General features: G+C 35.8%; 1 protein-coding gene across 2 annotated transcripts in view; it reads right to left on the bottom strand.

The window, feature by feature from the left end:
- LOC150098196 (UPF0235 protein C15orf40 homolog) overlaps positions 1-19,523 on the bottom strand; it is a 101,787-nt gene that overhangs the window by 81,879 nt on the left and 385 nt on the right. The window contains exon 2 of one of the 2 annotated variants that reach the window (XM_090406438.1): positions 13,227-13,352. The exons of the other annotated variant lie outside the window; for it this stretch is intronic. The gene's annotated coding sequence lies outside the window, so the exon portion shown is untranslated. The remainder of the gene's footprint in view (positions 1-13,226; positions 13,353-19,523) is intronic. 2 annotated transcript variants of the gene reach the window in all.

Below are 19,523 nucleotides of genomic sequence, written 5' to 3' on the forward strand. Positions count from 1 at the left end.
TTTTTCTTTTTTCCTGATTTTTTAACATTTTTTCGGCTGTCTTTCTCGCCATCCTTCTCTTTCAAATGTGCACTCGCGACACAATCGGTACTAGCACTTTCTGTCATCAACTTCATATTCGCATTCATCAATTCCTCGTTCAGGTCACATTTCGCACACACCCTTCTTCCATCCGCACTAAACATCCACAAATCATTTATGTAATCGAAGGAATACATATAACAGACCTCACACTTAACGAACCGACTGAAATCCAAATTAAAATCATGGAATGACAATGCCGCCAAAAACCCCACACTAATAATATCGGTAGCGTACAACATTTACAGCCGCTCTTACTTAAACAATTATGCATATATACTTAATTATTCCTAGTAAAACTTATCTGAATCAGGAGCTCTTCAAAACACGTTCGTACGCTTGACCCACTAGCGCCCTCCCCTATGTCTTCAGTTATCCATGGTTTTCTTATATTTTGCTCTTCTCTTCTTAGTATTTTGTTACTAGCTTTTATGATATTATCTTTTATTTGATTCCACTCATCATTATTGTTTGTGTTTTCCTTTTCATTTTCTTGTGTTAGTTTTTTGGTTGTTTCATGGAATTGTCTTTTGTTGTTTTCATTTTTTAGTTTTGGTTGTTTGAATTTCAATTGTGTTTTCATTAATACAAGATTGTGGTTGCTATCAACATCTGCTTCTGGGAAGGCTTTACTAATTTGACTTGGTTTTTAAATCTTGCTCTACCTATTATATAATCAATTTGGTATCTATTTGTGCCTTCCAGGTGTATCTTCTTCTTTTGTGTTTGGAATATTATGTTTGTGATTATTAATTCCATCTGTTTGCAGAAATATACTAGATGTTGTCCTCTGTCATTTCTCTGTCCTAAGCCAAATTTTCCTACAGTATTATCCTCCTTTTCTTCTCCTACAATTGCATTCCAATCTCCCATTATTATTGTGTTGTCTCTTTGTTTAAATATGTTCCATATAATTTGCTCATACATTTCATTTATTTCTTCATCTTTGTGTCCAGTCATAGGCATATAGACCATTATAATGTTCAGGTTTACTGGTTCAGATTGAATGCTAATTGCCATGATTCTATCACTGTGTTTAATTGTTGTGGTTACTTTTTTGCATAAGTGTGTCTTAAGTATTATTGCTACCCCTGCTTTTCCTTTCTCTCTTCCTGAGAATATTATCCTGTAGTTGTCACCTTGAAAAGGCTTACCATCTTGTTTCACATATTCCCAGTATGTCTATATTAAGCCTTTTCATTTCCTTGTTGATGTTTTCAAGTTTTCCTATTTCTAATAGGGTTTCACATTCCATGTTCCTACATTTGTATAATTTTTCTGCTTCTTTCTGTCTGTATAAGGTTTTGCTATTTTATGACCTGAGAAGCCTGATTTCTTCACCCTGCTGGGCACGATTCCTCTCTTGGAGGCTCCATCACTGATCTCCTTTTGATTGTTGCTAGCGATATTAATGTGGTAGTTTCCACTTGCTTTCCACATCGCAGTGTTACAACCTTAGTCCTATAAATTGGTCTGGCTTGTAAGTTTCTGGTTATGAGCCTTTCTAGCATCACTTGTCTTCAGCCTCAGGCCAGTACTGGTAGTTGCTGCTACCCACTACCAAGGCAGCAACTATTAAGGAAGACAGCTGGCATAGCTCTTGGAGTTGTCAAAGCACACAAGCCCCACCACCATGTTAAGGTGGAGATACCATCAGCTGATATTGATAGTTTTTGAATAATGATGTGCCTCCTCACCATATGATTAACATGCAGGGTGCTTCTGGCTCATTAGCAGATCCCAGTGCTCAAGCACCCTCCTTTCTCCCCTGACTTGGCTTCAGCAATCTTTTTCTGTTTTCCATGTTGAAATTGTGGCAGAAAGGATGCTGATATCAGTGTTTATGACATTCAGAAGTATGTGGCAGCACAACACAATATAATAACAGTAGCAAGATTTCTATCTTTCCAAAGCTTGTATGCATTCTAACAAATATGTTTGGTCCTTTGGGGATTATTCTTAGAGCTTCAATATAAGAAAATATTTTCCTAATCCATACTTTGTCTTATTTGCATTCATTCTTGTTACTTTTTACTGTATTTTTTGAGTCAGCCATGGCTTTGAAGAATTCTCCTAAGCTAAACAAATATGGTTGCATTAATTTGCCAAAAATCTGGGAGACTGTTATTGTAAAAACAACTTTCACATACCTGTAATAGTTTTTTTTTTATTTTTTATACAACTTTAGAGGGTGCCAAAATAGGACTTTAGATCTATTGTCCATTACAATTGTACTGTTTCACTTACTGTCATGTATACTACAGTGAGTAAGTTGTGCTGTGTTGTGCTCTGATGATGCCGATTTCAAATTCAGCAAAATATAAGCAGTTAATAAAACATCTTTTTGATAAAATTGTTTTGTCTTGTTAATACTGTTAAAAATAAGTAACTGAATAACTGTCAACACCTAAGCTTATCTGTTAGATTAATAAACATCTTCAACTTTGCATATCTGGTGCTATTTTCATGGTAAACATGAAGCTTCTATCAAGTTCATGTCTTTACTTTCTGATGAGCTATGGCTGCTACAGAATGTTGTAGTTATAGATTTACATTAGCTGAAACAACTGTATTAATGATACCTTCTCCAATGCTGCAAATGCTGTGTAAGAATTGGTCATATCATTTGACTTATATTTCTGCTACTTTTGTTCGAGTTATTAAGTTGAAAATATTAATATTGTCCAGTGGCATTTAGTAAGCTTGCAGAAACTGTCACGTTTTATCATTTGGTGCACTTCATGAGCAGTGTTTAGCATCTTAAAAAATGAGTTTTTAATTTGATAACTACTTCTTATATTACAAATATTTACTATCATATGATGTTTTCCCGTAATTTTTATTCTCCAACTTTATTCTATATTTTCCAGATCTTTTTATTCCTTGCATCAGACTATTAGTTCTATTAAGTTTATTAATACTCCTGAAATTTTAAATGTTATTATTCCTTCCTCATGTAACAAAAACCAATCTATTGACCTAGAAGCATCATATAGCGTGGTGATGGCAATTCCTATATGAGCATAATATAGATTTTACATTCATGTTGAATATCAAGTGAAGCCATGATATGATTCATGCTGGGCAAAAATATGTGCAGTGTGCAAAATATTTAGTATTTCCTCTTTTTAACCCTGGGACATTGTTTAAAAGTTAAACCAAATGATATCACTCACATTTTCATTATTTCTATCCAAGCTTCATTTCACACTCCTAGTCCTGTTCTGTTGGTTGATGTTACTCAGAGAATTGTTTCATGCAGCTTTGCATGTTTTTATTAAAGCATTGCAGTCATCAAATTAATGAGTGATTGGATTACCATTTGATGTCTCAATTTTACATTTTTTATCATTCACATTGGATTATACTGGTTTTTGCCTTTCAGTCGTTTCCAACCATAGGTGACCTTTGTAGGCATTGCCCACAAAGTATTCCTGGGGAGATTTTTACAGGGTAGTTCACCATTGCTCCCCCCCCATTTTATTTGGGCTTGGGGCCAGCATATGGCTGGGACATATTCATGAGTGTAATCCATGTGTGTTCATGGATGTAAAATGGTGTCAGTTTGCCTGTTCTGGGAGACGAAAAACCCACGTTTCCAGGTTAAAAAAAAACCCTACCTCCATATGAGACCAGCTAACTCACCTTCAGTTGAAAGAGACCAGATAAAGGTTCCTCACGTCACTGACAGGAATCAAACCCAGATCTTTCCGACCAAAGGGCTTCATCTATACTGACTGAGCTACAGAGGCTCATCGTTGGATTATCACTGGTGACATATTTATTTCTAGAAAAATTCTTGCTCTCATTGTTCAAAAAATGGATTACCACCTAAATGGCCACAAGTAACAAGAACAGAAAGAAAAATTGAAACATTTGTTTATAAAACTAGACTATTGAATGACACAAATGTACAATGGCTATATGAACAAAGAATTAACCAATATCTAGATAAAATAAAACAAAATGAAGAAATAGAAATAGAATGGCTTAATATAAAAACGATACTAAATGCAGCAGCAAATGAAGTTAGGAAAGACCAAAAAATTCAATAAAAGAAAAAAAACTGAAGATCTGGGATGATACAATCAAAGAAATAATCAAAAAGAAAAAAGAAGCCTATCACAAATGGTTAAGCAGTAAAAGATTAGAAGATGAAATAGAATATAAAAGAATAAGAGCCATAGCTAAAAGAGAAGTCAGAAAAAGACAGAGAATCATGGAATAAATTTGTTTCTAATTTAGAACATGATTTATATAAAATAAGACCCAATGTATATAAGATTTTGAAACACCTAAATGCAGATACCAAAGAAAACAAAATTAAACACTGAATTGAAATTAGAAGAATTTCTAAATTACTACACAGAACTGTGGACATACAAATATTTTAAAAAAGCCAACTGGCAAACAATTAACGAAAATGAAAAGGAAATAACTGAAGAAGAATTAGAAATCAGCCTGAAAGAAACAAGAAATGGAAAATCACCTAGAGAAGATAAGCTAGGTTCAGAACTATATAAATACGCAGGAACAAGATTCAAGGAAAGATTCTTATTATTTTTAAATAAAATTTACTCAACTGGTATCTCCTCAATAGAATGGAAAAAAGCAATTGTGATTCCTATCTTTAAGAAAGGTAATAGAGATGACCCTAAAAACTATAGAGGTATCAGTATACTAAATTCCTGTTACAAAATATATAGCAGAATCTTAAATAACAAACTAATGAAATATTCCGAAAACTTTATTCTAGAGGTACAGAATGGATTTAGAAAAGGACGATCATGTATAGACCCAGCCTTTTGCCTAAAATTAATAACAGAGAAAAGAAGAGAATATAATTTAGAAACACATATTGCATTTATTGACTTTGAAAAAGCATTTGACAAAGTTAAAAGAAACATTATTTAACATATTAAAAGAAAGACAAATACCAAATAATATCCTAAAAGTTATCACAAGTATATATGAAAATAATCAAATACAAATAAGATTAAATCACGAGCTATCATATACAAGAGAGATAAACCAAGGGGACCGACAGGAATGTCCCCTCTCAGCAAACTCTTTTTAATATCTACTTAAATGAAATAATAATAAAATGGAGTAAAAATTTACATCAAGGAATTAAACTTTCACCTACAGTTAACTTAAACACTCTCCTCTTTGCAGACGACCAAATAATAATTACCAATTCTGAAGATAACTTACAGAAAGCTATTTTAAATCTAAATGAGATATTCAAAGATTACGGTATGATAATATCAACGGAAAAATCAAAAACTATGGCCTTTAAAGAACAAGATCCAGCAAGAACTAAAATAGTAATAGATAACAAGATCTTAGAACAGGTGAATTCATTTAACTACCTAGGATGTATGATCACATATGAAAATGAAAAAGATATAAACGTAAAAATTGCAAAATATTTAAAAATAACAGGTGTAATTAACTCTATATTTAAACCAAACCTAGTTCAAAAACAAACCAGGCTAAAAGTATACAATACATTAGCCTTACCAGTCTTGATGTATGGAAGCGAAATCTGGACAATAAAACAAAAAGACAAACAAAGATTAACAACAGCAGAAATGAAGTTTATGAGAAAAACTGCAAAGTATACCCTATTTGATCACAAAAGAAACAAAGATATTATGAAAGAATTAAACCAAGAACCAGTAACAGAAAAAATTAAAAAATATAAACATAAATGGATGGAACACGTTCAAAGAATGAAAACAGAAAGATTACCAAAACAAGCCTTGAAGCACAAGCCATTAGGAAAAAGAAAACCAGGACGTCCTCTTAAACGATTCAACAATGAATTCTAATGCCAGAACAGGCCATGCTAGGCCTAAATCCTTGATATGTATGTATGATGATAATGATGATGATTGTTCAAAAAAAAAAAAATTATATGACTCCCACCCTTGAGAGGTTGGGCTAATACCTGAGTTTGAATCCCTTCTAGGATGTGAATAACCTTTATCATGGCATTCCATTCCTCATTTCTCCTTATACTCAAGATTTTCATTTTGCAAAACAGACTGCCAAGCCAGAATACATCTGATTTACTGACATAAAGACAATGCAGATAAGATTGATCACCCTATCATAAGCAGTAAGTGGGATTCTAAGAAGCAGAGTTACTTAGCAACAGCAGTCCATTGAGCTTAACATGAAAGGGAAGATGGTAATGGATTATCAGTTCTACATTAGCACTTGAGACATCTTTGCAGCTTGCAAATACATTATTATTCTTCTATTATTCTATATGATTGACTGAAAATTGTATTCTTATCTGGAAGCTTCACATAGCTTAGCATTATCACTATCCTTCCTTAGCAGAAAACAGAGCAACATTTCTGCTTAAGGAAGGAAATAATTATTAGTAATTTAAGTTTATAAACATGCATTTTGAATGAAACTAATAAATTAAGAATTTTGAAAAAAAGTATGATATAAAACTATTAATAATTTGAAGATTATTTATCGTTAATGTTCTATATACACTACTTTATTCCAGAGTTTACCATTATCACAGTTTTTTTTACTAAATTGCTTAAGGAAATTACAACGTATACTAGGATATACATTAAAATAAATTTTAATACACTTCCAATATTTCGGCAACGTCACGTTGCCATTTTCACAGGAACTTAAAAACAAGACACGTGCATGCAAGCAAACAAACAGTAAATGAGGATGAAGCAGGAAGTTATTCTTTCTCCTAAAAGTCCTGATGGTGCCCCCTAGCAGGCAATGTTGGTATTCTTGGACAATTGGGCTGAAGGTCTTTTGATGTAGGTTTCCCAAATTTGGGGCAGTCTAATGCAACCAAATTTGTTGAGGTTTGGATTGTTTCTTAAGGCTGAGGCCGATTTCATGAAAAGCCTTTCGTATTTGAATTTACTACGGTGTATTATCGTGGCTTTCTTCCACCGTATTCTATGGCGGGTATCTAGCGCATGGCCTGCATCAGAACACAAGGACTACATCATCCAGTACAGCCACTCTGCAAGACCAGAGTGGCTGTACTGGTGTACTGGATGTAGTCCTTGTGTTCTGAAATTCTGATATTAGCTGTCCTGCCTGTTTAGCCAAAGTAGGACAGCTTACAGCTGCAAGGGACCTGGTATACACCAAGTAGGTCGGGGGGGGGGGGGGGGGAGGTTGGTCTTTAGTAGAGCGGATAAGAGATGCCAATTTTTTATATGGTCTGTAACAAGAAGTTAAGTCATGTTTTTTTAGGATTTTTGTAATTTTTTCCGAGGTCCCTCGGATATAGGGTATGGTGATGGATTTAGAGCAGTGGTCGCCAAAGTGGTCGATATAACATTGATAGGGGTCGACAGAAAAATATAAGACATCATTGTACGGGTAATATTTAATTCGGTTAACTTGGATTACCTCTATCCTGAATGAGAACGCAATTAAGAGTGAATCGTAGGAACATTGACATGAAATAGACCTGTAAGATGGAGCAAGGTCATGAAAATAGTTACGGAGGCCAATCAAGTAGACCAAAATGATGTATTTACCAATAAACGAATGCCGTGGTTCCCACCCGGCTGGCACGGCAGGAGTGAGATGGCAACACGTGCATGGTTGCTTATTTACTTATACTTACACGTATTCGATCCCAGTCTCATTTTTGCCATCGACATACAAGTGAGCATTAATGTTCTAAAATTCATCAACATACATATTATAATTCAATTGTTATTCATTCATGAATTTCTCTATGTTGAAGAATTGAGAAGGGCTGGTAGTAATACCAGTGATATTAAAACCAGTAGTTTATTAAAACCAGTATATTAATATCACTAGTAATACCAGTGATATTACTAGTACAGTAATAGTAGTAGCAATAGTAATATAATAATATAATAATCAATGCAATCAATATTATATACTATATAATACATACAATAAACACTGTAACTATAAAATAAACAATCTAAAAACTCACATAAGTGTCTTTTTCGCTTGTCCTATTATAATTACGTAATAGTAAAATAGAGGAGGTCGATAAAACATCAAGAAACTCTTGAAGGGGTCGACGGTCAAAGAAGTTTAGTGACCCTGATTTAGAGTAATCCTTTTTGTGATGGGGGGGGGGGATTGTGGTTTATTGGTTTCAATATTTTGGGAATTTTTTTCTGGGGGGGGGGTAGCCATTGGCTGAGAAAGTGTTGAGAATGTGGTTTAGTGTTCTGTGATTAGGGCATTGTCATTTGAACTGATAAGTTTAGCCCTGTTGTGTAGTGTCTTAATGACTCCATACTGTTGTGTGTGTGTGTGGGGGGGGAGATTGTTGGTGAATGAACGTATTTGCCTGTATGGGTGGGTTTTCTATAGACTGAGAAAACCAAGTTTCCATCAGGCTGGCAGGTCACTAGTATCTAAGAAAGGAAGGAAGGCAGTTGTTTTTTTTCTTCTTCCAGGGTGAATTTGATTCTGGGGTGTTGGTTGTTTAAGTGTGTTAGGAAGGCGAGGAGTGCATCAGAGCCATGTAGCCAAATAGCGAACACATCATCAACAGCGAAGCCATATAGTTAGTTTTTGTGGAGCAGAGGCCAAGGCTTTTTCTTCAAGGGTCTCCATACAGAAATTGGCCAAGAGTGGGGAGAGTGGTGAACCCATGGCTGTCCCCTCTATTTGTTTGTAGAATTTTCCCTGCCAAACGAAATAGCCTGAGTTCATTGTGAACTGAAATAGGCCTGTGATATCGGGGGGAAATATAGCTTGGATTAGCTCTAAGGATTCTTTGAGTGGGACATTTGTGAATAAGGAGGAGACATCAAAACTGACCATTAGGTCAGTGTGTTTGAGTGTAAGGTTTTCTATGCTGGCTTTGAAGTCAGCTGAGTTTTTTTTTGTGTGAAGATGTGTTGCCAGTATAGTGTGTGAGAGCTTTGGCCAAATGTTTAGCTAGTTCGCATGTGGGGGAATCAATGCCATCCACTATGGGACGTAATGGCACATTTTCTTTATGTATTTTTGGGAGTCCATAAATATGGGGGAGTATGGAGTTAAATGGTTTTAATTTGTTAGTGACTTCCACAGGCCAAGAAGTGACCTTCTTAAGGAGCCTGTGCAGTTTTCTAATTTGTGAGTTGGTGGGATTGTATTCGATAGGGAGGTAAGTAGCCCGATCTAACAATAGAGCATTCAGCTTACCTATGTAATCTTTTTGGTTAAGCAATATTGTGGCATTCCCTTTATCCGCTTTGTGATTATTATTTTCTTGTCTTTCTTTAATTCTAGTAGAGTAGAGTACCTCCCTATCGAATACAATATTTCATAATGCCTTCTCTCAGATTGTTTACTCTGACCACAATCTTATTCAAGTCTCCTTCTCTACAGTTCATCTTCCTTCCAGTCAATCTCAAATGTGCATCTGCAGTTCATGATAAAAATGAAGCTTATATTCAATGGCTTAAATTAAAAACTCCAGCTTCTCATTCAGCTTACTCAACAGCCAGAAACATGTGTAAAAAAGTTACCAATGATTCCAAAGCATACTTCAGAAGAATAAAATGCAATAAACTCGCCGTCTGCTCAACTGGCAGTCAAGCCTTCTAGTCCTTGCTAAGAGCAAGAACCAGAAGTACTTTCACCTCAGTAATTTCAAAAGTGATGGAGAAGGTTATCAACAACCAGCTTCTTCATTATCTGGAGACTCATCAGTTAATTAGCAATCACCAATATAGATTCCACCATTCTTGTTCTACAGCTGATCTCCTAGCTAAGATGTTGGGCATAACTTCTGCCCTTCCACGTTGCCGCCTCTCTTGCATCCTGATGACACTACGGTAACCTCATCCAAGGTAAAGGCAGGCCTCCTGGCATCTGTTTTTTCCCTCGACTCCTGCCTGGATAACCAAAGCAAATCATCTCCCATACTTCCATAAATTGCCCGCTGCATTCCTTCTCTGAACTTTTGCCAAAAGGACATCAGAAAAACCTTAATTAATCTTGATACTAATATGATTCCTGGTCCAGATGGTATTCCTCCAGTTGTACTCAAGATGTGCTCCAGAATTGACACCCATTCTGTATCATCTATATAAACTTTCATATTCTACTGGCATCTACCTGACAGCATGAAAGCAAACCCAAGCCAAAAAGTGTTATACCCAAAAAGGGGAGATAAAAGTCAGCCATCTAACTATCGTCCTATTGCTTTTACTTCAGTACTTTCAAAAGTGATAGAGAAGGTTATCAACAACCAGCTTCTTCATTATCTGGAGACTCATCAGTTAATTAGTAATCACCAATATAGATTCCACCATTTTTGTTCTACAGCTGACCTCCTAGCTAACCTCACCCACCTCTGGACTCAGACCATGGAAAGACATGGAGAAACTCATGGCATTGTTCTCAATATTTCTAAAGGCATTTGACAGTGTGTGGCATCCAAGGCCTCCTGAACAAACCACCACCATATGGTCTCCCTTCTACACTCTGTGACTGGATTGTCAGCTTCCTCACTGATCATTCATTGTGTGTCATGGCAGATGGCTTCCTCTCATCAGATTTCTCCATCAGTGCTCGAGTGCCTCGGGGTTCTGTGCTCTCACCCACACTCATCTTCCTTTCTCTGACTTCAAACCGTATTCACAGCTTCACCAATGATAGTAATCTTCATTTTTCTCTTCTTTATTTGATAAACCCTGCAGTACTCTAATGTTAAATGCTTCTAGCTCTTCCATCACCAGTGACTTGAATATTGGCCTCCTTAACATCCTGAAATGGGGTGAAGACAACTTAGTAAATTTCAATGCTAAAAAAAACTCAAGCCTGCCTTATTACAAAAAAATCCTACCTCGTCCCCTCTCATTTTTGATAATGCTTTTTTTTTTTTTTTTGATATTTCCTTTCAAGATCAACTTCCTCTTCTTGGGTTGATCATCACATCCAGTTTATCCTGGCAAAAGCATTTTACTAACACAGCCTCCTCAGCCTCTGCAAAGTGTGTTCTTTTCTGTTCTAAACATTACTTCTCTTCGTCTCAACTCAAACACTTTATAAGTCTCAGATCAGATCTGTCCAACTTTCAAGTATTGTTCCCACATTTGGGGTAGAGCACCCAAGACCTCTCTAAGAATACTTGATATTATTCAGTAGGGAGCATGCCACTTAACAGATAATCCTTTCCTCACAGACTCTCTTCAGTCACTTTATCATAGATGCTCTGTTTCAGCACTGTCTGTTCTATAAGTACTATCATGGACATGGCTCCTCTGAATTGGCTGCTACCATTCCTCCACTTGTAACCACAGAACTAGAGCAGCCTCTTGCAAACACTAATACACTGTCCAGCTTCAAACATACTAAACTAACTTCTCAGCTTCATTCATTCCATCTACCTCTATTCTTTGGAACAATCTCCCCATACTGTTTTTCCCCACTAAGTACAACTTCTCATTCTTTAAGAAACATATCAACAGGCTACATTTTTACTCCTCAATCACTTGCCCACACATAGCATTGTAGTGTTATAGGTCTTGTGACTTTTCACATGTGGGGTCAACATAAAAAAAATAATAAATAAATAAAATATTTAAAAAAAAAGAGATAAATTTCTTGAAATGATGGTAATCTCAAAGTACTGTGGACAAATTTCAAAATGAGAAATTAGCCAATGCAACTTATTTGAACTTGCACTCTCGAAAGTAGAGAAAGTATATAATAATCAAAATGAGCAGTAGCTGATATTAGACAACAAAAAAAAGTTGTTGTTGAACCAAAGCAGCAGAGTAGGAAAATAATCCCAGATATACGCATAGAAACGTTGGGGAAAAAATAATAATAAATAAAAGGGGCAATGCTAGCAATTATCATAAATATCTGCATGATGTCCATTTTGAACATGAACTACTCATTTCATTTTCTTTTTACTCGCTTTTACCTTGCAGTGTCGAGGGTTTAATAATCATCGGACCTCAAACCATTCACAGGATAAGGTGGTCAGCCCTACACCTCGGTGTATCCTATGTCCTGTATTGTTGGGTTCTCAAGGGCAGTTTGCCTACTTTGCGGGATGAAAAATCCCAAGATAAACTGGGGGAAAAACCCTACTTGGAAGGAGTGTCCTAGGTTCGATTCCCATCGGTGACGGGAATCGAACCTAGGACACTCCTGACCCAGGCATATTGTTGTGAAGCACACAGCCACTAGGCTAACCGTGCAGACTACATACTAACAATATGTTCTGGCATAAATATTTGCCTAAGAAACAACGTCCTCTCAGTTACATTATTGCTGATAGGGATATCTTGAGAATGGCCCAGGATATACAAGTTATATATGACTTCTGCATTAATTAAACCTTGGCATCTCTTCTGGGTCTGGTTCCCACTCGCATAGTTTTCCATGGATGTGGGATCTCTGAAGTGGTGTTGATCACTGCATTTCATTAAATGTTTGTCTATGGTATAGTTTCTACTGCCATGGCCTTTATCAGGGCCCTCTGGTGGATGCTTTTTTCCTGGGAGACGAGTGATTCTGCTTGGTGGTAGGGTTTGCTGTCATTGAGCTTTGAGTAATCAAGAATTAATGAGTTGATCTTTTGGGTCACTTATTGAGGGTAGAGTGATTTGAGGTATCACCTAGTTTTTGGAAATGACTCTTTACTTACACAAATGTTGAAACCTAGTTTTTGGAAATGACTCTTTACTTATACAAATGTCTGGGTAGTGGCCCTTCCCATAATGCACAACCAAAGAGAAATGTGCTTTGCATAATGGGATACTAAGGCAATTGATGTGATATCATCAGTATCTATGTACAAGTACCCTAGGCATGAAAGTACTTGATGTGCGAACGTTGTTTGCTTACACTTTGATAAATAGATCAACCAAGAATATAATTTCTTCGCAAGCTTATCTGGAGTAAATCTGGAGATGAATTTCATCACCTGATGTCAGATTACTGCGCCATTAGAGGCCTGAAGTAGCTTGAAAAAGTTCTATGTTTGGTTTCTAGTGCAGCACTTCCAAAACTATGTAAAAAATAAATAAATAATACCAATTTTATACATACATATATATATATATAAAATTATATCACTAGAATTTTAAATAAAACTGCTCATGGTTATCAAACTGTGCAAAAAAAGTGCAAAGTTATCTCACCTTTACACATGGACGATCTGAAGTTGTATGCAAAATCAGAGAATGAACTCAGTTAATTGCTTAATACTGTGCACAAATTCAGTCAAGATATATCAATAGATTTTGGCTTAGAGAAATGTGCAATTGCTGGAATAACAAGAGGAAAGTTTGAAAATCTGAACAAAATCGAGCTGCTCAATGGTGAAATAATCAAGGCAATAAAATTCAGAGATAGCTATAAATATTTGGGAATTTTAGAAGCATCAGAAATTCGACACAATAAGATCAAAGAAACAACCAGAGCAGAATACATAACATGACTAAGGAAACTTTTTAAGTCAATGCTTAATGCTGGAAATTTGATAAAAGCAATTAACACCTGGGTCATACCTGTTCTGAGATATTCAGCAGGCATTGTTGAATGGACCCAGCTAGAGATGGAAGATTTAGAAAAACTCAAAAATTAATGACAATGCACCATGCCCTCAATCCTTACAGTGACATTGATAGGCTCTACCTATCACACAAAAAAGGAGGTAGAGGATTATTACAAGTAAAGCAAGTTATTGAAGAAGAAAAACGAAATTTGAATGATTATCTGCAGCAAACAATGGAAAAATTTCTAATTGAGGATTTATAAATAATTTCTAATTGAGGAAAGAGGATTTATTTAAACCCATGGAGACAAAATTGGAATACAAAACCAAGTAAAAGTGAGAACTGAAAGACGGAAAAATAAGGCATTGAATGGAAAATACCTTCACAGCATAGAGGACAGCGTTGACAGCAACTTGACCTGGACCTTGAGAAATGGAGCACTAAAGAAAGAAACAGAATCAGTAATTTTTGCAGCAGGCTATTAAAACCAATGTTATGAAGGCAAAAATACAAAAAATTCAAGAAGACAGTAAATGTAGATCGTGCAAAGAAAAGGTAGACACAGTAGACCACATTATAAGTGGGTGCAGCAAAATCTTTTTTGTTGCACCCACTTATCTGATAACGTAGCTAAGATAATTCACTGGAATTTATGTAAAAAGTATGGTTTAAAGTATCTGAAGACTATTGGAAGCATAAAGTTCACCAGAAAGTGGTTGAGAATGAAAAAGCTAAAATACTCTGGGATTTTAAAATCCAGACTGACAAAAGCTTGGAATGTAATACACCCAATATCACAATGGTTGAAAAAAGCGAAAACAAGGCTGTTAAGTTTATCGAAATATCAGTATCAGGAGATAGTCGGATTGACAACAAAGAAACTGAAAAAATGACAAAGTATCGCAATTTGCTAGTCGAAGTTGAACGAATCTGGCAAAAGTAAACGAAAGTTGTTCCCATAATAATAGGTGCTTTAGGCACCATCCCTAAAACATTGAAAAAACATCTAGAAGCACTCGAGTTAGATGGATTAAAAATTGGGCAGCTGCAAAAGGCCGCTTTGCTCGGCACAGCATTCATATTCAGAAAGTATTTCCACAACTCATAGGCCCTAGGGAAGGGCTCAAATTAGTGAAATATAATCAACCTTTTACTTAAGACTGAGGAAGCAAATTAAGCTTGGATGAATATTATATATATATATATATATAAAATAAAAAATTATTAAGAAATGCTTTAGTCCACTCATGGTACTGATGTATACTATAAGATTACAAACTTTTGTGGATGGGAGAGACATTTAAACAAAAATGCATTACTGGGAAAAAAAATAAAAATAAATTGAAAACAAAAACAGCACTAGATCCTGTACAAAAATTTGAAGTAAACAGTATCACATGCAGTCAACAAGGCATGTGACAAAGTTTTCTAAAAAAAAAAAAATTCTGTGGCAAACTAAGAAATTAAATCAGCAGTCTAGGAAAAGGAAACATGGAAAATGTTAGGAAATAAATAGAAAATATGGAGACCTCCAGATAAATCACTGGGATTATATTGTAGTTAAATATTTCTCTTCCACCCCCTACCAAATTTCTGATTCTTTCTCATCATCATCATCTTCTTTATACCCTCTTTTACCTTGCGGTGTCGAGGGTCCATTGATCATCGGACCTCAATCCGTTTACAGGATAAGGTGGTCAGCCCTATGCCCCGGTATATCCTATGGCCTGTAGTGTTAAGTTCTCAAGGCCAGTTTGCCTGCTTTGTGGGATGAAAAACCCCAGAATAAACTGGGGAAAAAAACCCTGCTGTCCATGCCCAAGACTGGCTAACTTGGCTATGGCTGAGGAAGATCCTTCAGCTCCTCACGTCACCGACGGGAATCGAACCTAGGACACTCCTTCCCCAGGCATATGGTTGTGAAGCGCATAGCCACTAGGCTAACCGCGCAGACGATTCTTTCTCATGTATGTTAATATTTCTTTCTCTGCACATATAAAAACAGGAAGTTATTAAGATATGTAACTTATAAACTTCCTATAAGATTCTGATTCCCATATGCTCTTAAATCCAGGTTTTTTTTTTGCCTTAGGGCTTCAGTAACTTTTCTTTAATATTTTAATATGCCTGTGGTGACTTCCATGTGTGTTAAGTTTGCAGGAGAAGAAATGGACAAAAATTCAAGTGATTCTACAGAAAATATTTTTTTAACAAATGCCATATTTCAGCAAAAAGTTTTAAAAGAGGTAAACCGTGAGTAGACATAACTATACATAAAAATATAACGGAAAAACTCACGTAGAAAAATTATTTAATGGAATTGTCAGTTAATGTTTAATTTTTGTGCCTAATTGTACTGAAGATGCCTGTGACACACGGGCGAAAATTATACCATTAAATAATTTTTCTACGTGAGTTTTTCCGTTATATTTTTATGTATAGATATTTCAGCAAAGTTAAGGCCTGTGTAGTCCTGTGGAAGTGGCATTTGCACCCATAGCACTAGGCTGCCCAAGAAAGCCATTCTTGGTTTGAATGTAACTGCTGACTAGAGGAACCTTCACTAACCACTCTTCAACCTATTCCCAAATTAGTTGAGCTCTCAAAGGCAAACAAGTCTTTTCTCCAGGAAATTCAAGAAAATCAACCATAAAACCCACATTATTTCAGACAATAAATGTATTACATTAGGGTTAGGAAAGAAACTCAAGACAACAACATTGCTTGCCATCCCTTCACCAGATGCCATTTACAATTAGTGATAGTCTTAGGCCAGCTATCTCTGATTGGCTTACCAGTGGAGATGGAATTTCTCCCTCAACCTCCAAAAAACAATGGGCTAAATAGCCTCAACTACTCCCTATTGTGGAATAAAAGGTGTTAGCAGATTTTCTTATTTTAATTCTAGAGTCAGTTTCAATGTAGGCAAGGTTCCTCCCTCACACACACACACACCTGAAAAAAACTTAGGTTTTTAATCCTATTCAGCAAAATCATGGCATACATACATCAGTACTAAAGTAAAGTTGCATTCAATCATGCACTGAGTGAAGACCAGCCTTCTGATATTCTAAGAATGTTATGACTAAAAGAATAAATAAAGAATCAAAAGGTATTAAGAGGATTTTTTTTATCCTCACATCTTTCATTTGGACAAATCAATTAATTCCCTTCATCACACAACAATCTCACTAGTTGAGTAATTAATTCAAATAATCCACCAAATGATGAATTGAATAGGTGTTCCAGCTAACAAAATCCATGCTGACTTCAAGCAAATAAGAGAACTGAAAAAAGTGACTAAAGCCTGCTCAAGGATAGCACCTATGATTATCTTTTAAACAGTTAATACTGAAATGGGATGTTGAGCCAGTGACATATAAGATGGATGTTCAAATATACTGGTCTTGCTTTCAAATACAATTAACTTACAACTGCAGTCTAAGCAGTGCCAGATTAAACCTTGTGGCGGCCCTTAGGTAGTGGAAATCTCAGCCCCCCCGCCCTAACTGACAGCTGACAGAAAATGAGCTTTTAAGAGATGAACTGTAATGTGAACCTGATGTCTATGGTTTATGTACTTTTGAGTTGTTAATGGGTACATTACATTACATTAATACAATATTTTCTCTATTGAGTCTTTAATGTAAAGTTTTCATTTCTTTGAGTTAATTCATTTTTTCTATCTTTTGGAAACAATTTAAGAAAGCTTGATTGTAATTTTCTTTCAAGATCAAATCAATATTATTTTGATCCATTGTCATGGGGTCCCATAAATGGGGGCCCCATGTGCCTACTCTGCCTATTTGGTATTCCAGCACTGAGTCTAAGCTTGTGAACCTTGTTCGGGATGAGAAGAGACCTGATTGAAAATTGTGCTAATAGATATAGGTTTGCAAGTTGTATCTATTTAAATATTAATGATTACGACCTTCCTTGAAATGCATTTTTATGCTATATTTTTCTTATTCTTATATATGAGGAGAAAAAATATTTTAAAAATTCTCTTAAAATTAGTAATGCTTATGTTTAAAATACAGAACAGGGGATGTTTACCATTCTTTATTCAAGAAAGCAAATATTGATTAAATTATAATTACGATACCCCCCTTCAATTGAAACTTCAAACAGATAGAGACAATTCAAAATTAGTAAGAATGCCGGAAGACCATTGCTGAGTAGATATAAGAAGTTTACTGTTCCTATACATAAATGCTTGAAAAGTACATTATAGCTAGATGAAATGATATTCTTGTTTGATCCATGCATGTGTTTTAATGTTTTACTCACTGCTTATTAATTTTTGTTAATAACCAGTTAAAAGCTGATGATGATTAATAATTATCATTGAAAGAGCTGGGAGGACCTTTATTTATTTTTATTTATTTATTTTTTTCGACAAAAGGTAGCCAGTTTTATATTATTATTATAAAAACCTCCATGGAGTCAAAGCTCATCGTGGGAGGTCCACTGTTATACACAGAGTTTATCATACGGTACCTTAAATGTATTCACTGTCTCTGCACTCACCACACTCTTGGGCAATGAATTCCAATCTCTCACCACTCTCCATGCAAAAAAACTGCTCCTCACTCCCTTGCTCACACCCTCTTTATACAGCTTCCAGGGATGACCTCTTGTTTTCTTGCTATCCTCACCCATTCTGTGCAAAACCTTCCTGACATTAATCTGGTAATAACCTCTTAACAGCTTATATGTCTAATGTCCTCCACATCATATTCCCCCCCTCCTCCTTCTATCCACCAATTTCTGCAAATTGCATTTTGTCAATCTGTCTTCATACTCTACATTCCAGAGACCAGAAACCAACTTAGCCAATCGCCTCCGAACTTTTAACGCATTTTCATCTTTTTGAAAACCAGGTGACCAGATCTGTGCACAGTAATACATATGTGGCCTGATCAAAGCCTTATACAAAGGAACCATAACATCCTTACTTCTACAAGTCAATATCCTCCACATCATTTCCATTATCCGTTGTGTTGTCTTCACAATTTTAGTAACATGTCCCCGAAATTTAAGGTCCTTGTCTACAATCACTCCAAGATCTCTCATCTCCTCTACGAAGATATTTCCACCGATTGTGTACTTTACATCCCATCCCTGCTTCCCAAATTTCAAAACCTTACCCTCTGAAACATTGACATGACATCCCCACTCATTTACCCATTCATCCTGTGTATTCAAGTCCTCTTGCAAAGCTACAGTATCCACTCTACTCCTGATAGCTCTCCCCAACTTTGCATCATCTGCAAACAACTGCATATCACCATTCAAAATTATATGGTAATGGTTTCTCCCACTTGCCAATCCATCTGAAAACTCAAGTAGTTAACATAAAATGCATTTAATAAGCAGACTTCTGGTGTGATTGGGATTAAAACAGAAGCAAATAAGGCTATGATGGCAGCATTGCTGTGTTTATTGCAGTCTTCACTGGTTTGTCAGATAAAAATTAACAGGCAGGATAGCAATCAGCAAAATGCAAAGTAGTAGGTGACAGAATCTCTCTCATCAACTCTGGGCATCAATGATGGTATTAATAATTTGCATTCTATGCCTTTACCCCTTGCATCAAAACCTATGTGGGATACACTACAAATCCTTACCGCCAGAGGGCATGAACCTCAAGATGAAAATTCCTGCCTAAAGACAAAACATTATTATTATTATTTGACACCTCCAGGGAAATCCAAAGACTCATGGAGGGAGAGTGTGCCAACAGCATCGTACGATTAATCTCCTTCCAACTACTAACCGCGCTCAAACATAACTTTTTGCGTGAGCCATTAGTAACAGAGGCTCTATCAATCGACTTGAATTCTCCATTAACTAAAAGATTGACTTTCCAATACATGAAAACACTCATAAATAAGTATTAAATCTAAGCATGCATGTAACGCACATGATATTCATAAC

The sequence above is a fragment of the Typopeltis vanoorti genome, chromosome 16, assembly GCF_054136105.1.
Source record: "Typopeltis vanoorti isolate ZY-2024b chromosome 16, IOZ_Tvanoo_1.0, whole genome shotgun sequence".
Taxonomy (NCBI): Eukaryota; Metazoa; Arthropoda; class Arachnida; order Uropygi; family Thelyphonidae; genus Typopeltis; species Typopeltis vanoorti.